Raw genomic sequence first — 25482 nt, 5'->3', positions numbered from 1 at the left:
CCAGGCGCCCCTGAAGAGACTGGCTTTTTGTCTGAAATGTTTGTCACACACATTTTGGGAGATTTTTGGATCTTGTTTACGCTTTAATTCATTTGACCTAAAAATTTTTAATCCATTGCCATTCTCCACTCAGAAAACCTTACCTCATCTGGGTTTTTAATGTGTTTACCTTACCTGGCGATTTTAAACATATTCATTTATTACTTTTCATCCTTTAATTCATAAGTACGGCATGAGCAAAAAGTTCTTAGCAGGTATTTTTTCTCCAATAAAATCCTGTTTTGAATAATAGTTTCCTTGCCTATTGATTTGCAATGCCTGCTTTATAATACACTATGCTTTTATTTATTCTAGGATTTGATTATGAAGATTTGCTGTATTTATTAACACAAGTATTTTAGAATTGGTACCACATTGATTTAATTGATGTAATTTTTTAAAAATAACGTGGCAGGTTTTATCACTGCGAATTTTTTGAAAAGTAACTTGTACATGTTTATTATATCAGAAGAATTTGAGAACAGTGATTTTCAATCCAGAATCTCTCTTTTTAAAAAATTTGTTTAGAGAAAGAGAGAGTGTGTGTATGTGAGCAAGTGGTAGGGAGAGGGGAAGAGAGAATCTCAAGCAGCCTCCATGTTCAGCACCGAGCCCATTTTGGGGCTTGATCTCATGATCCTGAAATCATGACCTGAGCTCAAATCAAGAGTTGGATGCTTGCAGCGCCTGGGTGGCTCAGTCATTAAGTGTCTACCTTCGGCCCAGGGCGTGATCCCAGGGTCCTGGGATCAAGCCCCACATCAGGCTCCCTGCTCGGCTGGGAGCCTGCTTCTTCCTCTCCCACTCCCCCAGCTTGTGTTCCCTCTCTCGCTGGCTGTCTCTCTCGGTCAAATAAATAAATAAAATCTTAAAAAAAAAAAAAGAGTTGGATGCTTAACTGACTGAACCACCCAGGTGCCCCCGATGCCATGTATTATGTAATATCCACAATGAGGTCTAGGGCAGCAGGCCCTAATCAGTGTGCTAAAAGACTATGTTCATATTTAAAAAGGATAAATAAAGAGTATAAAGAACCTGGCATCCACTGAAAGCAGATTTTACTGACCAGTGAGTGTGGGCATCAAAGTTAGGCAAAGAAGGCATTTGATTTCTGAAATACATATAAAGTATTGGTGACTGGTAGTTCTGATGTTTTCATAATTCACTCTCTTCTATTTTCTTGGGAAAAAATCACATTTTCCCTTCTTAATGGATATACTAAATACTCTTTCATTTCTTATTGGATTTGCTAAAACTGTTCAAAACAATGTTTAACAAATAATCATGATGTTGCTGTGTGTGGCTACTTAAAGAAGGTTGTTGGCTTTTGTCATACTAAAAAAATGTCCTTTATTAAGTTTTTAAAAACTCAACACTGAATACGAAATACTACTGTCCTTTCGCCTTTGTATTAGTTTCTTGCTGCTATATAACAAAGTACAACGAACCTGGTGGCTTAAGACAATCCAGATCTACCTTCTAACTAGCTGGAGGTCGGAGATCAAAATCAGTCTCACTGAGCTAACGTCAAGGGGTTGTCAGGAGCGGCTTCTTCTGGAAGCTCTGAGGGGAGAATCCACTTCCTTATCTTTTCTAGAGGCTGTCTGCATTCCTCAGTTTCCAGTTCTCTTCCCCCTCGTCCTAGGACGTCACTCAGTCTCTGCTTCATGGTCACATGGCCTTCTCTATCTCTAACTCCCCTATCTTCTCTTACAAGGACCCTTGTGTTTACATCGAGCCCACCTCATAATTCAGGTTAATCTCCTCAGTTAAGATTTTCAATTTAATCACATCTGCAAAGTCCCTTTTACTATATAAAACACATATTCATCGTTTTCAGGGATTAGGATATGGACTTCTTCTGGAAGTCCATTAGTTAGCCTACTACACCATTCTAGTAAGATGATCACATAAATTTTCGTCTTTGAATATAATGTGATTCTACAGGTTATGGTGACAATTTTTTCTAATATTAAACCATAACAAAATAGGTACATTAGTCTTTCTACATACTGTTTTAAAGCTTTTTTTGTGATAATTTTTATATGGTTGATTCTATATTTATACTTAATATTAGCTTACAGGTAGGGGTGTGTGTGTGTGTGTGTGTGTGTGTGTGTGTGTTCTTTACTTGGGTGTGGCAACTGAGTTAACCTGATATTGTGTATAAGTCAGGTAATAAAAACTCAATTTACACTACCTTAAGTGAAAGGGGAGTTTTCTTTACTTGTATAACTGGAAAAGATACTGTAATATCTCAGAGGATTAAGGGAAAACTGTAGGAATCAGGTGCCAGGCATTGCTAGTAGTAACCTTTGATGCCAAAACTTGTTACAGTCTCTCTCTCTCTCTCCCCCACTCCGGGTGTCACTTACATTTTGTATTAGGCCAGACAGGCCCTCACCACGTGCCATCGTTAGACTAAGCACAACACATGAAGAGGAAAGAAGGAGCTCTTCTTTCCTAGCGTCGGATATGAGAGATGTTTCATCCAAATCATGTCCCTTCTTAAGGTGGCCAACATCCAATCGCTGATTAATGTGGGAGCAAAAAAGCTGGGCCACTTCATGCAAACTTTAGGCTTTCCTAGCTTAAGAGCTCCCTGAGGCCCTGCTGAGGACGTGCTGGGGCCTTGATGACAAGCCAACTTCTTCCTCCACCCAGTTCTCTTCCTTCTCTCTCCCTTCCACAGATGTTCATCCCTAGGACACTCCTTAATAAATAGCCTGTCTGCTAAACACAGTATTTCAGCTTTCTACGGAATGCAACCTGACATACTTTGGGATGTGATAGTTTGCTAGGGAGACAGATTAAGAACTAAAACCATTCCAATCATTTCAATTTTATTTGATACTATTATATTAAGGATTTTTTCTACTTATTCATAACTGAAATTTATCTGTAGTATTGGTGGGAGCGGAAGGTAGGAGATGGTTCTTACCCAGTTTTGCATTAGTGTTGGTATCTTTATGAGATAAAATGGAATGAGGTTGGTTTTTTCTTTTTTCTTTTTGTTAAGATTTATTTATTTATTTTAGTGGGGAGTGGGGCAGAGGGAGAGAATCTTCAAGCAGACTCCCCGCTGAGCACGGAGCCCAATGCGGGGCTCAATCCCACGACCCGTGAGATCATGACATGAGCAGAAACCAAGAGTCTAATGCTTAATTGACTGAGCCCCGCCAGGCACCCCTGTTTTTTTCTTTTTTAACCATGCTATAGCAAGGGTTGTTATAAATAGAAAATTTCCACATTTTAAACTTTAGGGGAAAAGTTTTCCTGTAAAACTAAGTGCACCCAGCATCTTTTAAAAAAACAAAACTAGTTTTTGATAAAGGAAGATTCTATTTTTACTGCTCCAGTCCTTACATGCTATTTTGCTTTTGCTTCAAGCAGTAAAATGTGAGTATTTTAGGATTATATTTCTCTGAACAATTCCATCAAAGCTACAGTTAATAGACTTTCTCCCTGGGATGTGACTTATAGCCTTGTCTTTTCTCCCCTTTAAGAACTTTTATGAGTCTCTCTCTCCTTGCACTTTGTACGTACATTTTCATTGAACATTGAGAGAGGAGTTATCGGAAACTATTATCGTCCTACCAAACACACAGAACTCCTGATGCCTTTCTTCAGAAGGAGAAAAGCCCACAGTAGCCTTTGCTATAATCTTTCCTGCTCTTTTTACCCAAAGAGCAGCTCTTGCACGCGCACACACACACACACACACACACACACACACCCGAGTACTGAAGGTGTTCCCTTGATTGCATTAACTGTGGATAGCAATGCATACCATTAGCACTTCTCTAGTGTTTGATAAATGTGATCAGTTTCAACTTGGGGCAACACGATACTGGGGAATTCTTAAGGGCAGAATTTCCCTCTTGCATTCCACAGTTGTCTTAAGGACTGGTGAAATGACAAGGTGCTTCTCCAAGGAAACTCCCTGACAAATCTTGTTTTTCAAAGAAAAGTAGAGGAGAGGTGAGGGAAAGGAAGAAGAGGAGAAAACAAATTTAAATTCATATCTTCTACCTCCATTCAGTCGGTCATGTCCATTGTTCGGCTATGAGAGTCCCATATATTTTATTTCTTACTGCAACTGGTAGAGACAATGCTTTATAAATTTGGCAATATAACTCTAGACCAAAATCAGTCCTGATTTTACTAAAGAAAATGTTTATTTTTTATTCCTGGTAGAGAAGTGGATTTAAAATGTAGGATACTTGATTTTTTTTTTTTTTAGAGGAGCCTTGAAAATTGCCAAAATTGCTAAACTAGGATGATAACTATTTAGGCAGCGTTAGGAGAAAAGGTAATGGCATTCATTCAACTTAACTGAACCAGCATGTAGCCAATGACTTTCCACGTGAGCTGGTAGAAGGACCTCAACATTATTTTGACCTTTAAATAATAATTATTGGTCCTGAGCAAATAAGAATGGATGCTAACAATGTCATTCCTTGTTTGTTTGTTTTGTCCTAGAGTAACTTTATAACAGGTATGGGTTGATGAAAAAATATGTATCTGTAAGATTTGATTAAAATAAACATCATGACCCCCGAAAGCTTCAAAGGCATTACGGGATAATCTGTGAGCAGTGCTTCTCAAACTTTAATGTGCATACAATTCACCAGGGGATCTTTTTAAAATGCAGATTCTGACTCAGTTGGTCTGGGATGGGGCCTGAGATTAATAAAATCCCAGGTGATCCTGATGTATGAACCACACTTTCACCAGATCAGGAGAACCCAGACTTTGTCGTCCTAGGTCTGTCAGAAAGGAGTTGCATGGGATCTTGGATATATTACCAATCATCTTGAGAACCTGGATTTCCTCTTTTTCAGTGTGTTGTTTGCCTACTCACATTTATGGGCCTTCCAAAAAAAAAAAAAGAGAGAGAGAGAGAACCCTAACATGGGGGAATTTCAAGGTATCAAAGGATGAATCCTGGGTAGTTATCCTCGTTTTAAAAAGATTTCTTTAGGGGGCGCCTGGGTGGCTCAGTCGTTAAGCGTCTGCCTTCAGCTCAGGGCGTGATCCCAGAGTTCTGGGATCGAGCCCCACATTGGGCTTCTCCGATGGGAGCCTGCTTCTTCCTCTCCCACTCCCCTGCTTGTGTTCCCTCTCTCGCTGGCTGTGTCTCTCTCTCTGTCAAATAAATAAAATCTTTAAAAAAAAAAAAAAGATGTCTTTAGGGGTGCCTGGGTGGATCTGTCAGTTGAACTCAGATCATGATCCCAGTGGAGCCCAGAGTCAGGCTCCCTGCTCAGCGGGGAGCCTGCTTCTTCCTCTGCCACTCCCCCTGCTTGTGCTCTCGCACTCTGTCAAATAAATAAATAAAATCTTTAAGAAAAAATAAAAAGATTTCTTTGAATAGTGGCTAAGGGTATTTAATGGTATTTTTGGCAAATCACTCCATTTAATTAAGCAAATCTTTATTGATCCCCTTTCAGGTGAAGGCTTTTTGCAAGATGCCTCCAGGCCAACCAAAGAAAAGGATGACCTTGTTCCTGCCTTAATGAAGTTTGTAAGCTGGAAGAGTATTGGTTGTACTGAGTAAACTTTATTATCCAATATCTCAGGAGGGATCTCACTGAATTTACCTTAAAGAGGTGACAGTCTAGTGGGGTATCTATAGCAAACTTGGGGAGCTTGTTCTTATTTATTTATTTATTTTTTAGTCAGTTCATAGACTAGAGAGAGGTTTAAGGTCCAATACTGTGTGAATTGTGCTGGAAACTTTGGGGCTGAAATTGGGAATGCTCAGGAGTTCATTTTTCTTAACAGCATTGTCTACTCATGTCAATAATTACAGACAGAAAAACAAGTGGTCTACGGCCCATCTCTGGGAGCTAACCCTGCATCCTGCACAAGCCCCGGACCTTGCATGGCTGCTTGAGGGTCTAGGGGGGTGGAGGTTTGGTGGGGAGGGGACAGCAAAACACCTCTGTGATTCAGCACTCCTAGGAAAAGTACCACTAATCGCTAAGCCCTCGCCTGCTTTTTACTTTTTCAAATTTTAGCAGAGCTTGTAAAGACTTGCTTGACCAGATGGTGTGGGGAAAGTCTTTTTTTCCTAAAACGAGGGTATCATTTTACCCAGGACACTCAGAACCTATTTGGCCACAAGAGCTCCATGTTGCTGTTTGCCATCACGGAGCATGGCTTTGTCTTTCCGCTAAGCATCAAGGATGGCTAACAGATCAGATCGACAAAGATTTTGGTCCTTGTGCCCCACTTCTTAGCCCTTTTGACACTGTATCTATCGATACCCTCCTCGCCAAATCCTCTTTCCATTTTCTGGTATGGCATACAAACCAAAGATGGACAGCGTTCAGCTGAACGCACTCGTGGTCCTCCCCTCCCTTTTCCCAGCTCTCCGTGTCCCCAGTCTCAGCATCAGGAGTCCGCTCCCGATGCCACACACTCTCTCAATGGTTTTGCCTGCACTGTTTTCCTAGGACACCTGGCAGCGCAACACTCTCTCATCTTCCCTATGTCAGCCACGGCCAGGATTTTATGTAGTTTTTAGCCCCTTATAAAAAATAATAATAATACATAATGTGCCATGTTGGGTACCTGTGGATGTGGGCCGAGCCTCTGTGGCTCATTAACATCATTTCTCAGTTCGGCTTCATCCAGTAGTCTCTGCAGTGGCTTGACATCCGTCTCATTTCTGTCTTAAGTCTGACCCAATAAAAGACATCTTTTCCCAGCTTATCTTTTTCTTCTCTCAAGTGTGAATATAAGATTTATCAGTTATTAAGCTGTTTATTTTTTTAAAGGTATCTAGCTTTGTGTCACTGTTGATTTCACTATTTGCAAACTGGCTTTGTCATTTTATTGATAGCACTTGAGTGAAGAGCTCCCTGTTAATATATGCAAACTCACAGCTCCCAACGAGCTTTCCAGCCCTGTTAATGAGAGGATTAGCGAGAGCACTGCAATGTATTTAACCTGCGGCACTAGCTCTGTTTCAATAAGACTTCAACAGCCTATTAAATGGAGTGGGGGCTCAATTAACCCACACAAAGGCCACTCTACTGAACGTGGCAGGGAGGACCACATTTAGCATCTGCCTAAGCAGCTTGTTGGAAGCTGGAAATAAAGAGGGTGACATGTTCTTGCCTGGAGCTATGATATAACTGAAATGGTGATTCTAGTTCATCTGGACTGACTAAATAGGTGACAGCATTGAAACCTACTACTATCTCGCCATATGACAGTTTTTTAAAAAATCAGAATATGCTCAACGGTCACTCCACTCCCCTCATGCCTTTTTCCAAGGGAGCACCCCCATTGTTCCTGGGTCAGTAGGAGTCATGGATTATGGATTTGAGGATGGAGGGTGTCAGGGCGTGACAGTTTGTTGGTTGGGGAGGAGGGATGATGGTGTGCACAAAGATATCCCAGGAAATGTGCTCTGTTCCAACAGCATTTCCTCCGATAATTAGAAGCTAGAATTGGGTCTTCGTCTCTCATAAGCTTGCTTCACCAAACAGCCGGCCAAGAGCCAGCCATTTTCTTTTGGGAATCGATGTACAAGTAACGGCAAATCAGGGAATTGGATTCTTCTAAACCTTCACTTGAATCTTATTAGAATTGTTGGCTTATGTGGCCTGTACAGTCAACTATCTGTCAGGAAATCCAAGGTGTCTTGATTGTTTCAACATTTCAAGTCAAAAATGAAAGTTGACTAAGTAGATTGCTGTTTGTTTACTCAAGATGACTGGAATCCAACTGTAGCGGTAAACCTGAATCTCCTTCAATTTTCCACGTGGGAATTCTCCCTGCGATACAATCAGAGACTTATTTGAAAGAAAAAAAGAAGGAAGAGAAATATTGTTCGATGTTTTCTTTCTCATTCTCCAATGGACATTTCTTTTTAAACTCCATTTTCTCTTGACATTCAACCATATGCAAATACTGTTATAGATTGGCTATGTCACTCTGTCTATATGTTTTGATTTTTTCCCCCATTGTATAGCCAAGGATAAAAGTGTGAAATGTGTGCCATATTTAAATATTAATGAATGCCCCGGTATCCTGCTTTACTCCACACCCCCATTGCTTGTGACCTTCTAACATACTCTATTCTATATTTATTTATCATGTTCGCTGTTTATTGTCTTTATCCCCTTGGATGTAAACTTAACAAAGGCCAGGACTATGTTTTGTTTACAGATGTAGCTCAGGCATCTAGCACATTGTAGATGTTCAATAAATATTTGTGTAATAAATGAATCTAAAAAAAGAAGCATGGATTACGTTCTGGTTGTGGAATCCTAGCCAGATGGTTCATTAGACAAGATTCCTATATGAGAAAATAGTCACTTCCACGCTCACAAAATTAAAAAACAAAAAGAAAAGTTCCAAATTCTAGGTTGACAGGCTAGGTAAATTCACCAGAGTGGTTTCAAAAGGGTGATGCATTATCCCTTACACGAGAGTGGTGAGGTACTGGGTGGAACATGGTTTCCCAAACTGGACTGGATCACATTGCCCTGTGAAGCGGGCTGCATGCTCCCTAGTATGAACCCTTTTAATCTTATTCTGGGACAGGCTAAAGCACAGGTTTAGTCAGTGAAAATGAGGCGTTACATCACAAATGCACACGTCAGGACTGATAGAGATGCCACGTTCATGTACTATGTTCCCTGCAATTTTGCACAAAGCATTGAGCTTTGGATGGCTAAGAAGAAAACAATGTATTGAAGATATCCTATAATGCTATGATTATACAATTTATTGTAATGTCATACTATTATACCATTTATTATGTAAATTCATTCACTTATGTTTCCAGGCTTAAGGCTACCATGAAACTAGAGAGTGTTTACACTCTAGATCCTGACCTCTTTGTACTAACGCTCTGGCAGCTGTAATTTTCATTTATATATCTGAATAGTCCCAGAGCTGAGACAAATTCTAAAGTCTTTTTCTTTTGGCCATATCTCTTTAGACAGGTTGGTATCTCTGCTTTTTTCACGAGGACAGTCCTAATTCCCGGTCTTGAATCCACTTCAGGCCTCTTAATGTGTGCTGGGTGAGTAAGAGCATTTTTGGGGTATATTCTGTAGAGGAAAGAACGATCTTCTGTTTGAGGAAAAAAAAATAGAGAGAGAGAGCGCCTTATTCAATGTAGAGCCCAGAAGTACTGTTGCCTGAAGAGACGCACACCAGGCTCATAAAGGGTATATCCTAAGACAGGGTCTTGTCACTTGTTAGTCTAGGAGCACACACTCATGTAATGAAATCAGTTGTCCTCAGGGTTCTTAACTATATTCTACTTCATGCCTCCTCTAGTTGGCGAGGGAAGATCAGAAAGAGCTATTTTTTTAAAAATGTAAATTGTGGGGCGCCTGGGTGGCACAGCAGTTAAGCATCTGCCTTCGGCTCAGGGCGTGATCCCCGCGTTGTGGGATGGAGCCCCACATCAGGCTCCTCCGCTAGGAGCCTGCTTCTTCCTCTCCCACTCCCCCTGCTTGTGTTCCCTCTCTCGCTGGCTGTCTCTATCTCTGTCGAATAAAAAAATAAAATCTTTAAAAAAAAATAAAAATGTAAATTGTGCTCCATTCCTACTCCAAACTTCTGGGCGTTAAGACACCTGAATGCGTGTTCTATTCCCTGAATCTCTTTGGTCGATGGAGAAGCTTGTTTATATATATATGTGTGTGTGTGTGTGTGTGTGTGTGTGTGTGTATCTTGTTTGTTTGTTTGTTTTAAGTAAGCTCCATACCCAGTGTGGAGCCCAATGCAGGGCTCACACTCACAACCACGATCAAGCTACAAGCCGAGGGGCGCCTGGGTGGCTTAGTCAGTTAAGCATCCAACTCTTGGTTTCAGCTCAGGTTGTGATCTCAGGGTCCTGAGATTGAGCCATGTGTCCAGCTTGTGCTCAGCAGGGAATCGGCTTCAGTTTCCCTCTCCCTCTCCCTCTGCCCTTCCTGCTCGCGCGCTCTCTCTCAAATAAATATATAAATCTTTTTTAAAAAAATATCTGAGCTGAGATCGAGAGTCAGACACTTAACCAACTGAGCCTTAGAACCACACCAGTTAATATTCTAATGGTACTGCTTTCCAGACCTGAGATTTTCTTCATTTTGTATCAAGATGTAACTGAAAAGATAAATTAGGGTTAATTTTTTTCCCCCACTTAATCTGCCATAGAATGAGTTCTTATGAACTTGACTCTTGACTAAAATCTGAGCATATCTAAAGTAGCCACCTCATTCTATTCCCAGTTGAGTCACAAGGAGATACGATGGCCACCATCAAAAGCCTCAGGTACGTTTCATCACTTTGTCAACAAATGTTCTGCTGTAAATAAACACAGCCTCCCAAGCTATAAAATAACCGACTGCTACTAATTTATTTTGTGGAAATGGACCTCATGTAAGTTTGCTAATCTTTTTACTTAAAAAACAAGAGCAAAAACCAAGCAGAAATACCTTCAAATGACCCTTAGCTTTCTTTTCTTTTATTCAAATTGCAAGTTGTTTTATTTTTGCCCGATGCTCATAACTTCATAGTGGTGGGAAAACTACTTATTAAGAAGAAATGAAGCAATTTGGAGGCTAGATGGTGCCAGAGTGAATAAATTAAACATATCCCCCCAGAAACAACATGTAAACAAAAAGGAATTCCTTACAAAAAGCCACCTCGATCTTTGGCAAAGAGTTTAAAATTCATTACTGTTGGGTTTGGTTATTGGCTTTGTGGGTCCTAGTTTCAGCTTGGCTGAATGATATAAGAAGGTGAAAATTTGCTGCTCAATGTAGATTGAGTGCAGTGGGGGAGGGGCACCCTATTAGATTTTGGTAAGCCAAGAGTTGAAAATCTTGAGAATTATTTCCTGTAATAGCCTCTATTGTTACTGACGTGGCAGGCACCTTGCAAGATGCAAAGATGAACAAAATCCAATAGCCAACGTCGTGAAATGTTAAAGATGTAGCTAAGAGGTAACCAAATAATTGCAGTACAACATGGCAGTGCTAAGATAGTGGAGTAAGATCAACCAAGAATCCCTCGTGACTGACAATGTTTCCCAAATGGAGTCTGGGATTTGGGGCTCACTGCGTATTCTTCATTATCTGCGTCGTATTTGTCATTTTATATGGTGATAAGGGCCATCAAATGAAAACTAGATTCAAGTCATGGTTTGACTCCCCTGTTAACTTGGTTGAATCTTAGTTACCTCATCTATGAAATGGAGATGAAAATACCTCATTGGCTTATCGTGAGGCTCAAACAAGACTAAGGTAGAATGCTCAGCCCGGTGCCTGGCATATAGTAAGGCTTCAGTAAATAACAGCTTGCATTCATGCTGCTCTGGTTATTGCTGCTGTCATTAGATTCTGAGAAACTCCAGTAAATATTTTTCTCTTACTATTGTGTTAGATTGTGGCAAACCTGTGACTCACTGTGGTTCACCTACTTACTGCTGTTAATTCCTCTCTTCCTCTTCTTTGCTCATGCCCCGAGTGCCTTTCCATTTCACCTATGGCTCATGGGCATTTCCCCTCACAGACTGTCTTCCTGCAGAAATCATCCTCCTTCCTGGAGAATGAGTGCGATTTATGGGAAGCCATGAGGTTTAGGAGTCTACAGGGGAAAGGAGATGAGAAGGAAGTAGTTGAGGGCTTTCGACTGACTCAGACGCTCACGGATCTCGCTGGTAAAGTTTAAGGGAACCTAGAAACTTATAGGCGTCACCTGAGTTGCTTTGAGGACAAGGTGAGAAAATTTTCCTGTGCTTATCAGGGTGCTTAAAAGAAGGTATTGACATCAATATTCTGGAAGCAGGAAGCCTAGTATGAGGAGAGAGGTAAGAGGAGCCATGACAGAAGAATGAAGCACCAAGAGAAAAGAATGATTAAAACTTTGACAACCAGAGACGTGCCTGTGTGGCTCAGTCAGTCAAGGGTCTGACTCTTGATTTCAGCTTGGGTGGTGATCTCACGGTCGTGGGATTGAGCCCCACATTGTGCTCTACCCTGAGCGCTGAGCATGGAGTGTTCTTGAGATTCTTTCTCCGTCTCCTTCTGTCCCCTCCCTTGCTGCCCTGCATCATGCTCTCTCTCTCTAAAAACAAAAAACAAAAAACAAAAAAAAAAAGCACTTTAAAACCTTTGACAACCAGAGACCATTTCAGAGTCAACCTGGTTTGTAGATATGGAAGAAGATGATTTTGGAACCAAAACTTCCATTGAGCAGGTTTTTAAATCTGGCTTTAGTTCCACAGATATTAATAACTAATCTAAATAAACTAAGAAAATTCTGTGGCTTTAAAGATTATGGAAGTTTAGAGAGATTTAGGCTATATACCCAACCCTGTGGAAGGCTCTGATCATCTATTTCCCGTATATGGTCGGAATATATCTTTATTGTTTAATACATAATGTATTTTTCTGTGATTCCTTTTGTAAGAAAAATATTTTTATTGACATATAATGTACCTATTGAAAAGTACGCATATTATAAATGCTCAGCTTGGGGAAACCTTCCTAAAGTGAACACATCCATGTGACCAGCATTCAGATGAACAAACAGAACATTACTAGAATCTCCCCAATGCCTTTGTTGTATTAGCACAATCTCCCTGCCTTGCCAGGGTGATGCCAGCCTGAAATCTAGCAACTTTGAATAGTTTCTCTGTCTTTGTAGTTTATTTAAATGAAATCATACAGTATGTACTCTTCTAGCATCTGATTTCTTTTGCTCTGCCTTTTCATCAACCTAAAACTTATAATATTTAACATTTTATATACCTTTTTAAACAAAATAGGCATGAAATCACGATCTATCTCACACTGTGTGTGCGTACCTATAAGAGAAATTAATGAATCTTTTATAAATTGGCTCATTCACATCTTCAGTTAGCACTTAGTCCATAAGGGATATGAAGAGAGGAGAGATATACTTCCTGCTCTCAAATTCTTCCTATCTCTAGTGAAGATCAAACTGTCCTTTGGCTCGCGGAAGCGCAATGGTAAAGGATGGAATGTGTGCGAACAAAACCGGAGCCCCTGTGCCCTCTTTGGTAGCGAAGAGAAGTCGGGGGGGGGTACCAGGATCAGGGCATTAGCCGTCATTCTCCCAAGATATGGGCAGTAAAGGGATACATTGGAAAGAATTTAAAAGTCCTAAATCATTAGTGAAAATACCTTTTATCGTCACCATGTACCAACAGTTCTAAGCTCCTTAGTGACATAATATCTCTCCTCCCCGCAAAATTTTTATAGGTCTGGATTCCAGACAATTACTACATGTGTGATCTTCAAATGAGTACATTTTTTTACTTACCCTTTACTACACAGGTAGTCTACACGGACGTTAATTCAGAAGATTTTTTTATGGTTGACCTGTGACACCTATGGACTCAGCAGCCCATGCTTGTTGCAAGAGTTCCCACTGGTTCTGAATCATTCAGTTTCCCTTCAGGCACCGTTGGAGTCTTTACCTGCTCTGGTGGGTTCTATATAAACAACAATCCAGATGAAGAAACAGAGTTTGAGTTACTCATTTCTTGTCTTTCTTTGTGACCATGTGGAGTTTTTGTTTTTGTTTGTGAGTGTTTAAAATTTGAAACAGTGAACCAGAATGGGGATTGCAAGGTGCAATATTTTGTTTGCTAAGTGCAAATTTTAGTTCCCCAGGTGAAATACTTTAAATAATTTGAATAACTTTGAAATTGGTATTTCTTCTTTTGTGTTTGTGAATTAAGAAGTGAGTGATCAAGAAATCGCAATGCTAAATTAGTGGTATGATTTCCTAGTTATGTAAATTGGACTTTTTGCATTGAATTGGAAATAATTAATCTACTCCTCCTTTTTTTAAACTTTGACATTTTATTTTATTATTATTTTTCACTAATATGATTATAAGTCCAAAGTTCAGGGAAAGAAAAGGTTTCCTTGTTTGTGTTTCTTCTCTGGCCATTGTCTATTTAATTTCATGATTATTGCTGAAAATAATGTTGTTGATTAGAGGACGATGTGTTAAAAGTGATCCATTCCAGGCATCAGATAAACCAGGTGCCCCCTGAGAGAAGAAACGCACAGGTATTTCAGGGACACAAGGCGCTAGTGGATATTAAGAAAGAGTTATTTACCTAAATTTGGGGGAAGACTGGTTCACATATTTCTCCAAATGAAAATGAAAATGGGGGCTTGCCTGAAACTGGAAAGGCTTAGTGAACATTAGATTTTGGGATCAAGATGAAAGCGTGGTGCTAACACAGCATTTTGATAAGTCCAGTGCAGCCTGTTCAGTTTGGGACGGAACTGACCATCTGCTTAGGGCTTTTTAAATGTGTTTAAGTCTGAGATGGCCTTTGTTGCTTTGGGCCTTTGTGTTGGGGTGTATTATTATTCCAAATTGTTGGAAGCCAGTCTTGCAGGAGGTAAGGTTTTGAATTCCTGATGGTGTGTGAATTTTTGTCCCCAAGGTTTCTCTCTGGGATGAATTGATTTGCTGGCCAGAAATGAGGCTGAATTCCTACATCAGGTTAAAGGCAAAGGGTGTTTGGTTTAGCAGCCTGCCCCAAGCGTCTCATCTGCATACTGATAAAGCCTTCTACCCTCCCAGCCCAAACTTGGCAGTGGCCAGTTGCTCATGCAAGCTGCTTGGGGAACAAAGCAGAAATCAATCTAGCTTTCACCTGAATGTAAGTAGGGCCAAAAGGAAAGGTCCCTTGTCCTCATTAAGGTCTACTCCTTTTGTTTAAGCAGGCAACTATCTCTGGTCACATTTCACAGACTTCCACCACCTCACCAACTGAAAGAACCTCCATTTTCCCTTACCTTCATCTCTGCCTTAATCAGGCATCTCTTCTCTAGATTTTCTAAGACCGTGTATTAGTTTACTAGGGCTGCTATAACAAAACACCGCAGACAGGTTAGCTGAAATAATAGGAGTTTATGCTCTCTTAATTCTGGAGGCTGGGAGTCCAAGATCAAGGTTTTAGTGGGGCTGATTTCTTCCAAGGGCCTCTCTCCTTGTCTTGCAGGTGACCATCTTCTCTGTGTCTTCATATGGTCTTCCACACAAGTGTGCGTATGTGCCCTAATCTCTTCTTACAAAGATACCAGTCCTAATGGGCCCATCGCTATGCCCTCATCTGAGCTTAATTACCTCTTTAAGGGCCCACATTCAAGTACAGTCACTTTGAGGCACTGGACTTCAACATATGAATTTCAGGAGAGACACAATTTGGGGGAGGAAGGCAATAACAAACAGGATCTTCCAAGGGCAACTTGAACTTGAGAATGACATTTTTGGTCCTAAGTGATGGATTTGACATTTTTTCCCTTGCTTTGGAAAATATTCAGGATCAAAATACAGTACTGCCTCAAGACAGGCTAGTTCTGCACATGGACAGTGAGCTTTCAATGGTAGAGATGGGCATTTTCTCTTGGTCCTGTACTTGAGTGAGCCCACCAATCCAGGGCTTTGAAAGGTACTTGACTAAGTTAAAACAGACCCCAACATTAGGGAAGACTAGTATGCTGGGGAGAGGATTAGAAGGGTGTTATTAAGATTATGATTATTTGAAAATATGTCTAAGTTCTCTTAATGAAGCAAGTGAGTAAAATATGGTAAACATCTAGCAATCTGGTTGAGAATTCATGGGAGGATAGGGTTTAGTTGACATTTTCTGTAGAAATGGGTCTAAGCACATTATGTTAACCTTTGTCTTGATGGATGAAGGTTATACAATCCCAAAGCCAGACTTGAAAGAGGAAATCCACTAGGACTATTTCTTTATGATTCTAGAATGTTCTGCTTATAAATGGGAAAATAGGGGAATTTGGTTTATTTCCGGGCTTGGATATTGCCAGGAGAGAATGTCAACTAGCATTTGAACTTACACTAAACAGCAGATATTTTTGCCAAGAACTTCCTAGATAAGAAAATGAGAAATAAAATTCACACCTGTTGAAGAGAAGTAATCTAATCTGATCTGAGAAAGCAGTAAGGAATAACTCGATTTTAAAATATAACAGAGCCACTGTTATTGTATGGTCAGGAGAAAGAAATGGCCAGTGTGACACAGATGGTGTTTTCCGATTTTCTTTAAATACCGTCAACTTTAATACATTTCCTCTGTTCCACCTGCTTTTACTCTTTTCTTTCGATATGCATTGTTATCAAGGCTAAAAGGGAGTGCAAAGATGACGAGAGTTACGACGCATTGGAGACAGATACGTGGTTTGCAGGGAAAACCTGAATCTGGGCCTTGAATTTATTAATGAATTTATTCAGTTGCTAAGACGTTGCTATGAACAGCCAGAAAGTCCTCACCTTCAAAAGTTGAACTTCTTAATGTATATACTACACTGAATCACAAGACAGGCAAATCACTGAGATACATAGATTTTTTCCAAAGCCAAATTTTGGGTACAGCTTATAAAAACTGAAAGTATACTGGGGCACCTGGGTGATGCATTCAGGTAAGCATCTGATTCTTGGTTTTGGCTCAGGTTGTGATCTCTGGGTCACGAGATCAAGCCCCACGTCAGGCTCCATGCTGCCCCTCCCACTCATGTGTTTTTTCTCTCTCCCTCTCTAAAATAAATAAACAGATTTTTTTTTAACCCTGAAAATATAAATTAAAGCAAAACAGAGACTTTCAGTGTCTCCTTTGGCTTTGAAGGCTAGTTTTGCTCCAACATACAAGACCTGGGGGAGTCTCTAACAGGGGGAGATAAAGCATTTACCCCACAATAGGATTAAAGGAATTTGTCCATGGAGGGTGAAAATCAAAGAAAAGCTTTCACCTAATACATCTGAAATTACTCAACTCCTCCTATGATTAACTACCACAAACACCCAAGAAACTTCACTCTGAGCCCAAGCTACTTCTGAAATATTATGTGTCCCAGTGGTTATGGATCTGACCTTGTTCCCTAAAAGTATGCTTTCTACCCTTCATCTTTTCTAGGGTGGTATTGTGTTTGGTTTAAATCAATGTTAAGTCCCTTACATTTTGGAGAGCCATCCATCCATTGATATAACCCTCATAAATTCATCCATCCATTTATCCATCCAATGCCTTGTCTATTGCCTGGCCTATTATAAACCCTTAGCAAATATTTGATGAATGAATAAAAAAATCCACTAAACCTTGATTGTCTACTATGTGTCACTTATACTCTAGAGACCTAGTAGCCCAATTCTACCTGGAGACCATTTGGAGCCTGGTTTACTTAGGGCTTTTCAGGAGTTTGTATTGACTGTTACATTGGTGACAGGAAAAGTGTGATTATCATTTTTGTAACAAATAGCTTTCCTAACAACAAAAAAAATTCTTGTAATTTGCAACTTTTAGATACACATAGGAAGAGTTCTTAAGGAAGGTAAACCTCAGGTTAACTTAGAAAAAGCTTATAGGCAAAATAAAGTGTGATACTCCTGTGAGTTCTGAGAACATGGTAGCTTAGTATCCGAACTGAGAGTTGCCACTTTCACTGAGGGGACAATACAGTGAATGAGATTCACTTGAAAACCTCCAGGGACTTGCTGAAATTCTCCTTAATATCCCTTTAGGGGAATGAAATCCACAATGTCAACCAGTCCTCAAAGAATCTGTTTCCGAAGAGGTAGCAAACAGCCTTTTATGGAAGGAGAGGCTGGGAGGCAGGAGACTAACAATGGCAGACACAGGCTTGCGCTAAGAACATAGAAGAAGAAAATTATACTTCTTTTAGTCTACATGTGTCTGATGCTTGGCTCTTGGTCATAGGAGGAAGCTTAGCAGACACCAGATGCGTCCTTTCAACTGACAGTTTATGGTGTTTTATGGTTTACCAGTCAAACTGTTTCTCCAAACTACCCCTAATAGCAGCGTGCAGTGAACGTGACACCCTGGGGCCTAAAGAGGGGTGTTCAGCATTGTGAAGCAGACCAGAGATTTGCTGTGAAGTTTCCTGATTTTTTATAAGAATTCACTCCTATTTTACTTTCTATTCTATTCTAACTCTGTATTTGCTTTAATGTGGAAGATAATGTTTTAAATCCATTAATACAGAGTAAAATGGATCCTCAAGATAATGACCTCTGTACCACCCCCCTCTACTCTCCCCCCTCGGGTACGCACATACACTCACTCCGCACAATATCCCTGTGGAGATGAATATTGCTATGCTATCTTCCTTCACAGAGGAAGAAGTCAAGGATCGGAGAGGCTAATCAAAGCTGCTAATTGACTTTATTTATTAGTACTCACCAAAGTGCCAGCCATTGTTTCATGGTTTCATGTACATTTCATTCTCACGGCCACCTCATCGATATCACTTTATAGAAAAGGAAACTAAAAATTGTAAAGGTTAAAAAACTTGCCTTTGGCCACAGGGTTATAAGGAATGAGCCTGGATTTGAACCCGGTCTGTCTGACTCCAAGGAAACCACTCTCTCTTATACCATCACTACTAATCTTCAAATGTTTCAAATTAAATTTTGCATCTTGAGCAATCTAACTAAAGTAATCTTGAGGGAGGACATCCTTTAAAAAAAAAAAAAAGGCCCTCTTATCCATTAATTCTTTGAAGGGGATCAGAAGGGAATCTTTGAAAAATCGAGTAATTTAGCACCTTGAACTTTGAAGAACCTAGTGGAAAGGGATGCAGAGACACAGTTTCCTTCCTGACCGACTGCTGGGGTGATAAACAAGGGTCTTCCCATCAGTCGGTCTGCAGTGGTCAGTACGCACTTTGTACTAGCCAGATACACTTGAGAAATACAAATGCAATCATGGCTTTGCTTTTGAGGAACTTAAGAGTGTTGCCACCCCCTTAGATGAAAAATGAAATACGTTATCAAGCAATAAGTGGTTAAGTGCTGGGGGGGGGTGTGCGTAGTGTGGATCTCATTACTCCAGAAATTTGGGGTTCTTGGGAATGCTGCATCATTGAAGAATGGCAGAGTAGGATTTATTTGGGAGAGGATGACAAATCCTCCACTCCATTTTTACCCAGAGAATTATTGTTTTTCTTCTACAGTGTTCTGCCAGCACGTCAGTTCTCCAACACACCTAGATAATTTCTCCCAGACTTTCTAGTTCTCAGAAGTTGCTTAAGGAGATGAAAGTGGCTACACTGGCTGGTTTGCTTCCTGGAAACCTGTTCTCCTCCTGCAAAGCTAGGTGCATATCATCCCTTGCCTCTTTCCCTCTATGCGTGTGTACAAATGTTTCCATTTAGCAACATTCATCTGTTTATGAAATACTTGTTAAGAACCTACCAGGTGCTGGATATAATAGTGAACAATATAGAAATGGCTTCTGCATTCATAGAGAGGTAAGACAAGGGAAAGGGGAGGGACTCAGAGAGAAGAAGTGAAAATAAATGCACCTATTTTCTGTATTCCACATTTCTCTTTTGCTATTCACCTTTCAAAAGAACCGAGCGTCCACATAGTGAGAGCACTAGAGCAGAGAGGAGAAAGAGGTCACAAATCTGTCCTTAACACTTGCACCTTCCTGAAATAATCTGTCCAGACTCTAGCCTGCACAACTCGATTTGAAATAACCTTACGTTGTGCAGTGGTTCTTTCTGAACCAAACAGTCCACTTTTGGCAAATCTTACTAACAGCTGAGAAGCAGTTGTTGGATTGCTTGTTAGCTCCAGCAATTAAACAACCATCATTTAAAAATAGTATATGGATGAGTTGGAAGCAGTAAGATGTTACATGTTGGGTATAAAGTTGCCTGGACTTGCTGTGTCTGGTGTTGATAAGGGAGCAGATGGTCTAATAGACTCCATCCTTGAGCAGCTAAATTGGTAGGGTCTTGGTTTAATAATCTTGTGTTCTAATGATTTAGGCGAGTGATGAAAAGCAGTGCAATTACTCACTTGTAATAATGCCCAGTTGGCCTGGATGGAAGGGGCACTCACTCATACATGGTGTGATGTAATTAACTCCTGTTCCCCAGAAACATGGCTCTTTGTAGACAGACTACCTTGATCAGACACATCTCACCTTTATGATAAAACTTAAAAGCATTTCCAAGTGGAAAATGCCTCTTAATTATTTAAATCACTGGAGCAGAGCGCATTTCCAAAGCTTATGTTAGTGTAGCATTTCTATATTTCAAAAACATGTCCATGATTTTTATGATTTGTTTGGATTCTAAAATACGTTGCTGGGGGGGAGGCGGGGAGGACTTATGTAAGCCATTTATGCTGCGGAAATCATTCAGAGGCTTGTTTCAGCCATAGAGAAAATCTGGAGTGCCAGAGAACTGAGGCATTCCAAACCCGAGGCCTGGATACTTTGCCCTGATATACTCTTCAGACCCCTTTTACCCAACAATTTCTTCCTGTCCCTTTGCAAAACTTCTCATCGGTTCTCCAAATATACTGTATAATTTATGGATGTAAGTTATATTTTCTCAAATTTTTTACTCCTTGAATCTCTGCTGGGGTAAATCGAGTGGAATGAACACCATCAAAATATAGATAATAATTAACTACACTGTGTTATTTTTTTTTTAAGATTCTCTTTCTTTATTTGAGAGAGAGAGCACAAGCAGGGGAAGTGGCAGAGGGAGAAGGAGAAACAGACTCCCTGCTGAGCAGGAAGCCTGACACCAGGCTCGATTCCAGGACCCTGGGACCCTGACCTGACCTGAAGGCAGACGCAACTGACTGAGCCACCCCAGTGCCCCTTAACTACACTTTAATATTCCCCATGATACGGTGTGAATTACACAGGATAGAATACAAATAAACATTTGTGAAATAAACTTGCTTTCTTAAAATGTTGATTTATAAGATCAACACACAAAAATCAATTGTATCTTTATGTACTAATGACAAATGTGAGAAGCAAAACTAAAAACACGATACCATTTATAACAACTTCAAAGGAAATTAATTACATTAATTAGATACTAACTTAACAAAACATGTATAGGATCTGTGTGCTGAAAATTATACAATTATGATGAAAGAATGTTTTAAGAACATAAATAAAGAGAACATATTCTGTTCATGGCTTGAAAAACTAACATAATAAAGATGTCCGTGCTCCCTAAACTGATACGTAGATTTAACGAAATTCCTATTAAAATCCCAACGAGATTTTTTTTGTAGCTATAGACAAGCTTATCCTAAAATTTATATGGAAAAACGTATACCATATAATAGCTAAAATATCTTGACATAGAGAAATTAAAATGGGATGAAGCAATCTATCTAATATTGACTGGTTATATAGGTATAGTGATTAAAATTGTACTGTAATTTGACAAAGGTAAATAGACATTAAGCAATGGGACAAAGCAGAGAATGCAGAAATAGAATACAGCCCACACAAATATGCCTAACGGAGGTTTCTTCAAAGGTATAAGAGCAACTTAATGGAGGAAAGTTAGCCTTCTCAGCAAATGGCACTGAAGCAATTAGACGTCCACAGATTAAAAACAAAACAAAAAACCTGGATATTTACCTAAACTTCACACCTTATTAAAAAATTATCTCAAAATTCATCATGGATTTTAAAGTGAAACTGTAAAACTTTTAGGAATAAACAAGAGAAATCTCTAGGATCCAAGACCAAGCAGAGCTCTTTGGACACCAAAGGCATGATCCCAAAAGGGAAAAATTTATAAATTTTACCTCATCAAAATTAAAACTTTTGCCCAACATAAAACCCTGTTAAAAAAATGAAAAGACGGGGCGCCTGGGTGGCACAGCGGTTAAGCGTCTGCCTTCAGCTCAGGGCGTGATCCCGGCGTTATGGGATCGAGCCCCACATCAGGCTCTTCTGCTATGAGCCTGCTTCTTCCTCTCCCACTCCCCCTGCTTGTGTTCCCTCTCTCGCTGGCTGTCTCTATCTCTGTCTAATAAATAAATAAAATCTTTAAAAAAAAAAATGAAAAGACAAACTACAGTTTGGGAGAGTCTATCTGCAAACCATATATTTGACAAAGACTAGCATCTGGAATATATAAATTGCTTTCAAAACTCAACAGTAAAAAAACCAAACAATCCAATTAGAACATAGGGAAAAGATATGAAGAGACATTTCACCAAAGATATACAGATGGCAAATAAGCACATGAAAAGATGTTCAACATTATTAGCCATTAGGGAATGCAAATTAAAACCACAATGAGATATCACTACACACTTATCAGAATGGTTAAAATAAAAAAATAGTGACAATGCCAAACACTGGCAGGATGTGGTGAAACGGAAAGACTCATATATTGCTGATGGAGATGTAAAATTGCTCAGGCATTCTGGAAAAGAGTTTGATGGTCTTTAAAAAAAAATTACACATGTAACCACCATATTACCCAGCAATAGCATACCTGAGCATTTATCCAGAGAAACCAAGACTTGTGTTCACATAAAAATCTGTACAAGAATATTTATAGCAGTTTTATTCATCATATCTCCAAATTGGAAACAACTCAGATGTCTCTTAACTGGTAAATGGTTAAACAAACTGATACATCTATACCATAGAACACTACTCCCCAATAAAAAGGAATTAACTATCAATTTACTGAACAACTTGGTTGGAAATCCAAAGAATCTCATGCTGAGCAAATAATTCAATTGCAAAAAGTTACTATGTTTCCATTGTATGTTTCCATATGTACAACATTTTGAAATAACAAAATTACAGAAATGGGGACCAGGGGCTAGGGAGAGAATAGGGGCAGAAGGAAAGTGTGTATGACTATAAAAGATAACGATAATGGACCCGTTCTCTATCTTGACTGTATGAATGTCAATATCCTGGTTGTAATGTTGTACCATAGCTTTGCAAGTTGTTACCATCCAAGGAAACTGGATAAAGGCTATGTGAGCTCTCTCTGTACGATTTCTTACAACTGTATGTGAATCTATAATTCTTAAAACTGCATTTGAGTCTATAATTATGTCCAAATAAAAAAATTTAAGTTAAAATAATTTTTTCCTAACTCACTTACTATAGGCACCATAATATTTTCTACTTGGCATTTAGATCAAGTCAAGTGAAATCCCCAAGTCAGTCTTTGTATGGCAAGTATAATTCTTGATTATTGCTAGTTTTTACTGTGTTGTAATCTAATATCATCAAAAAATGTTCACGGATTTCTTGCTTCACACTCTGTTTGCTACAAATAATGTCATTGGCCTAGACGGCTTTAGAAGAGCTGTTGACACTGTCTCATCATTTCTCACTATCCGCCATTCTCCATTGTCTTACTCAAGTGAACATCATGCCTGACCTGGCTACCTCCCAATCTGCTGACTCTCCAACTTCTTTTAGTTAGTGACCTACTTTGCTCTTTAATTTTAAGTATTCTCTTGCAATGCCGCCATGGAGGGCTAAGTAGAATTTACTGAGTTCCTGCTATGTATCTAGGTGCTGCCCGCAAGGCAGTGGTGCCTATCAAATTGGCAGCCAAAAGAATGTGGAGAAAATAGGACTGAGTAGGGTTATCCTGACGAGATACTGTCTCCGTCCATGAAAGTTGGGCTTTGGTAGGACTTGTGGAGGAAAGGATCTGGTGTAACTTGGTGATGCGTTAGCAGCTGGACTAAACCAAATATGAGAAGGTAGGTCCTAAGCAAGATGTTTTGTATGCATGTGCTCACAAACCCTTTGAGTAAGTGCTGCTATCATTGCTAATTTACAGATACGGAAATGGAGGCTTACTGATACATCGTACAAGATCTACTAAGTCAGGAACCAGTATTCAGACTCTTATCTGCATGATTTGGAAACCTGTGTTCATTTCCCCATATATGACAATGAGGGGCCACTATGAACAGAATTAGCATTTTCTGTGTAGTCTCCTTTGTCACTGTCTTTTGAAGAGATGGAGACTGTGATTGGTAGTACTTGTTTCTAATACAGCTCAGTGCCTTCAGTCCTTAAAAAGACTCAGTCGGTTGAGCGTCAGACTCTTGATTTCAGCTCAGGTCAAGATCTCAGGGTCATGAGATGGAGCCCTGGGTCAGGCTCCACCCTGGGCATGGAGTCTGTTTAAGATTCTCTTTCAGGATACCTGGAAGGCTCAGTTGGTTAAGCATCTGCCTTCGGCTCAGGTCGTGATCCCAGGGTTCTGGGATCCAGTCCCGCTTCGGGTTCCTTGCTCAGCAGGGAGTCTGCTTCTCCTTCTCCCTCTGCCACTCCCCCTGCTTGTGCTCTCTCTCTCTCTCTGACAAATAAATAAATAAATAAATAATGTCTTTTTAAAAAAAAAAAGATTCTTTCTGTCCATTTCTCTCTGCCCTTTCCCCATACTCTCTCTCTAAAATAAATAAATAAAATAAATTCTTTTTTTTTTTTTAAGATTTTATTTATTTGTTTGACAGAGACAGCCAGCGAGAGAGGGAACACAAGCAGGGGAAGTGGGAGAGGAAGAAGCAGGCTCCCAGCAGAGGAGCCTGATGTGGGGCTCGATCCCAGAATGCCGGGATCACACCCTGAGCCAAAGGCAGATGCCCAATGACTGTGCCACCCAGGCGCCCCTAAATAAAATAAATTCTTAAAAAAAAAAAAAAAAGGAAGTGAGAATAAAATTTTATTACTCCTCCATGAAAATATTTCCTTAAAGACCTCATGCTCCCTTTCTGCCCTTTCCCCTTGGGGTCTCCTCTTCCTCCTCTCTACTCAATCAATGAGTTGTTTCACAACAGCTTTGGGGTTGCTTTTTTTTAAGATTTTATTTATATTTGACAGAGAAAGACACAGCCAGTGAGGGAGGGAACACAAGCAGGGGGAGTGGGAGAGGAAGAAGCAGGCTCCCAGTGGAGGAGCCTGATGTGGCATGATCCCAGGACCCTGGGATCACACCCTGGGCCAAAGGCAGATGCTTAATGACTGAGCCACCTGGGCGCCCCTTGGGGTTGCTTGTTATGCAGGAGTACAGTAGCTGTAGTCAACTGATAAAGCAGGCTATTGGCCATCTCCACCATAAGCAGGAGTCTAGCTGCCTTTTCCATTAGTGGAGAGCCCAGACCTGCCTACCACCACTGAGCAGCTCAAAGTAGGAGTCCAGGTTAGTGAGCTGAAGGTGTTAAGTTTGTACTTGGGATACATTCTACCCTACAGAAATGTACTTACCCTGGAAGACAGCTTCCTTTACTTTCAACATAGCTGGGAAGAGACAAAAATACTCACTGATACAACAAATATTAATTACATGCCTATATGTTCCAGGTACTGTTTGCATTTATTAAGTTCTATATAGGTGCCAAACTCTATGTTAAGTGCTTTATATGTATTATCTCATTTAATCTTCAAAAGTTTTATTACCATATCCCGATTTTGCAAATTTTCAAGTTTGCCCCATACTACATCTTTCATGACTTTCTATATGAGACTCTCAACTATAGAGAGCAAACTGATAGTTACCGGGGGGGGGGGGGGAGGGGGAATGGGAAATGGGATTTATTGTGATGAGTACCGAGCAATGTATAGAATTGTTGAATCAC

This window comes from Ailuropoda melanoleuca, chromosome 6, assembly GCF_002007445.2.
Source record: "Ailuropoda melanoleuca isolate Jingjing chromosome 6, ASM200744v2, whole genome shotgun sequence".
Taxonomy (NCBI): domain Eukaryota; kingdom Metazoa; phylum Chordata; class Mammalia; order Carnivora; family Ursidae; genus Ailuropoda; species Ailuropoda melanoleuca.
Note: the sequence above shows the minus strand (reverse complement) of the source record.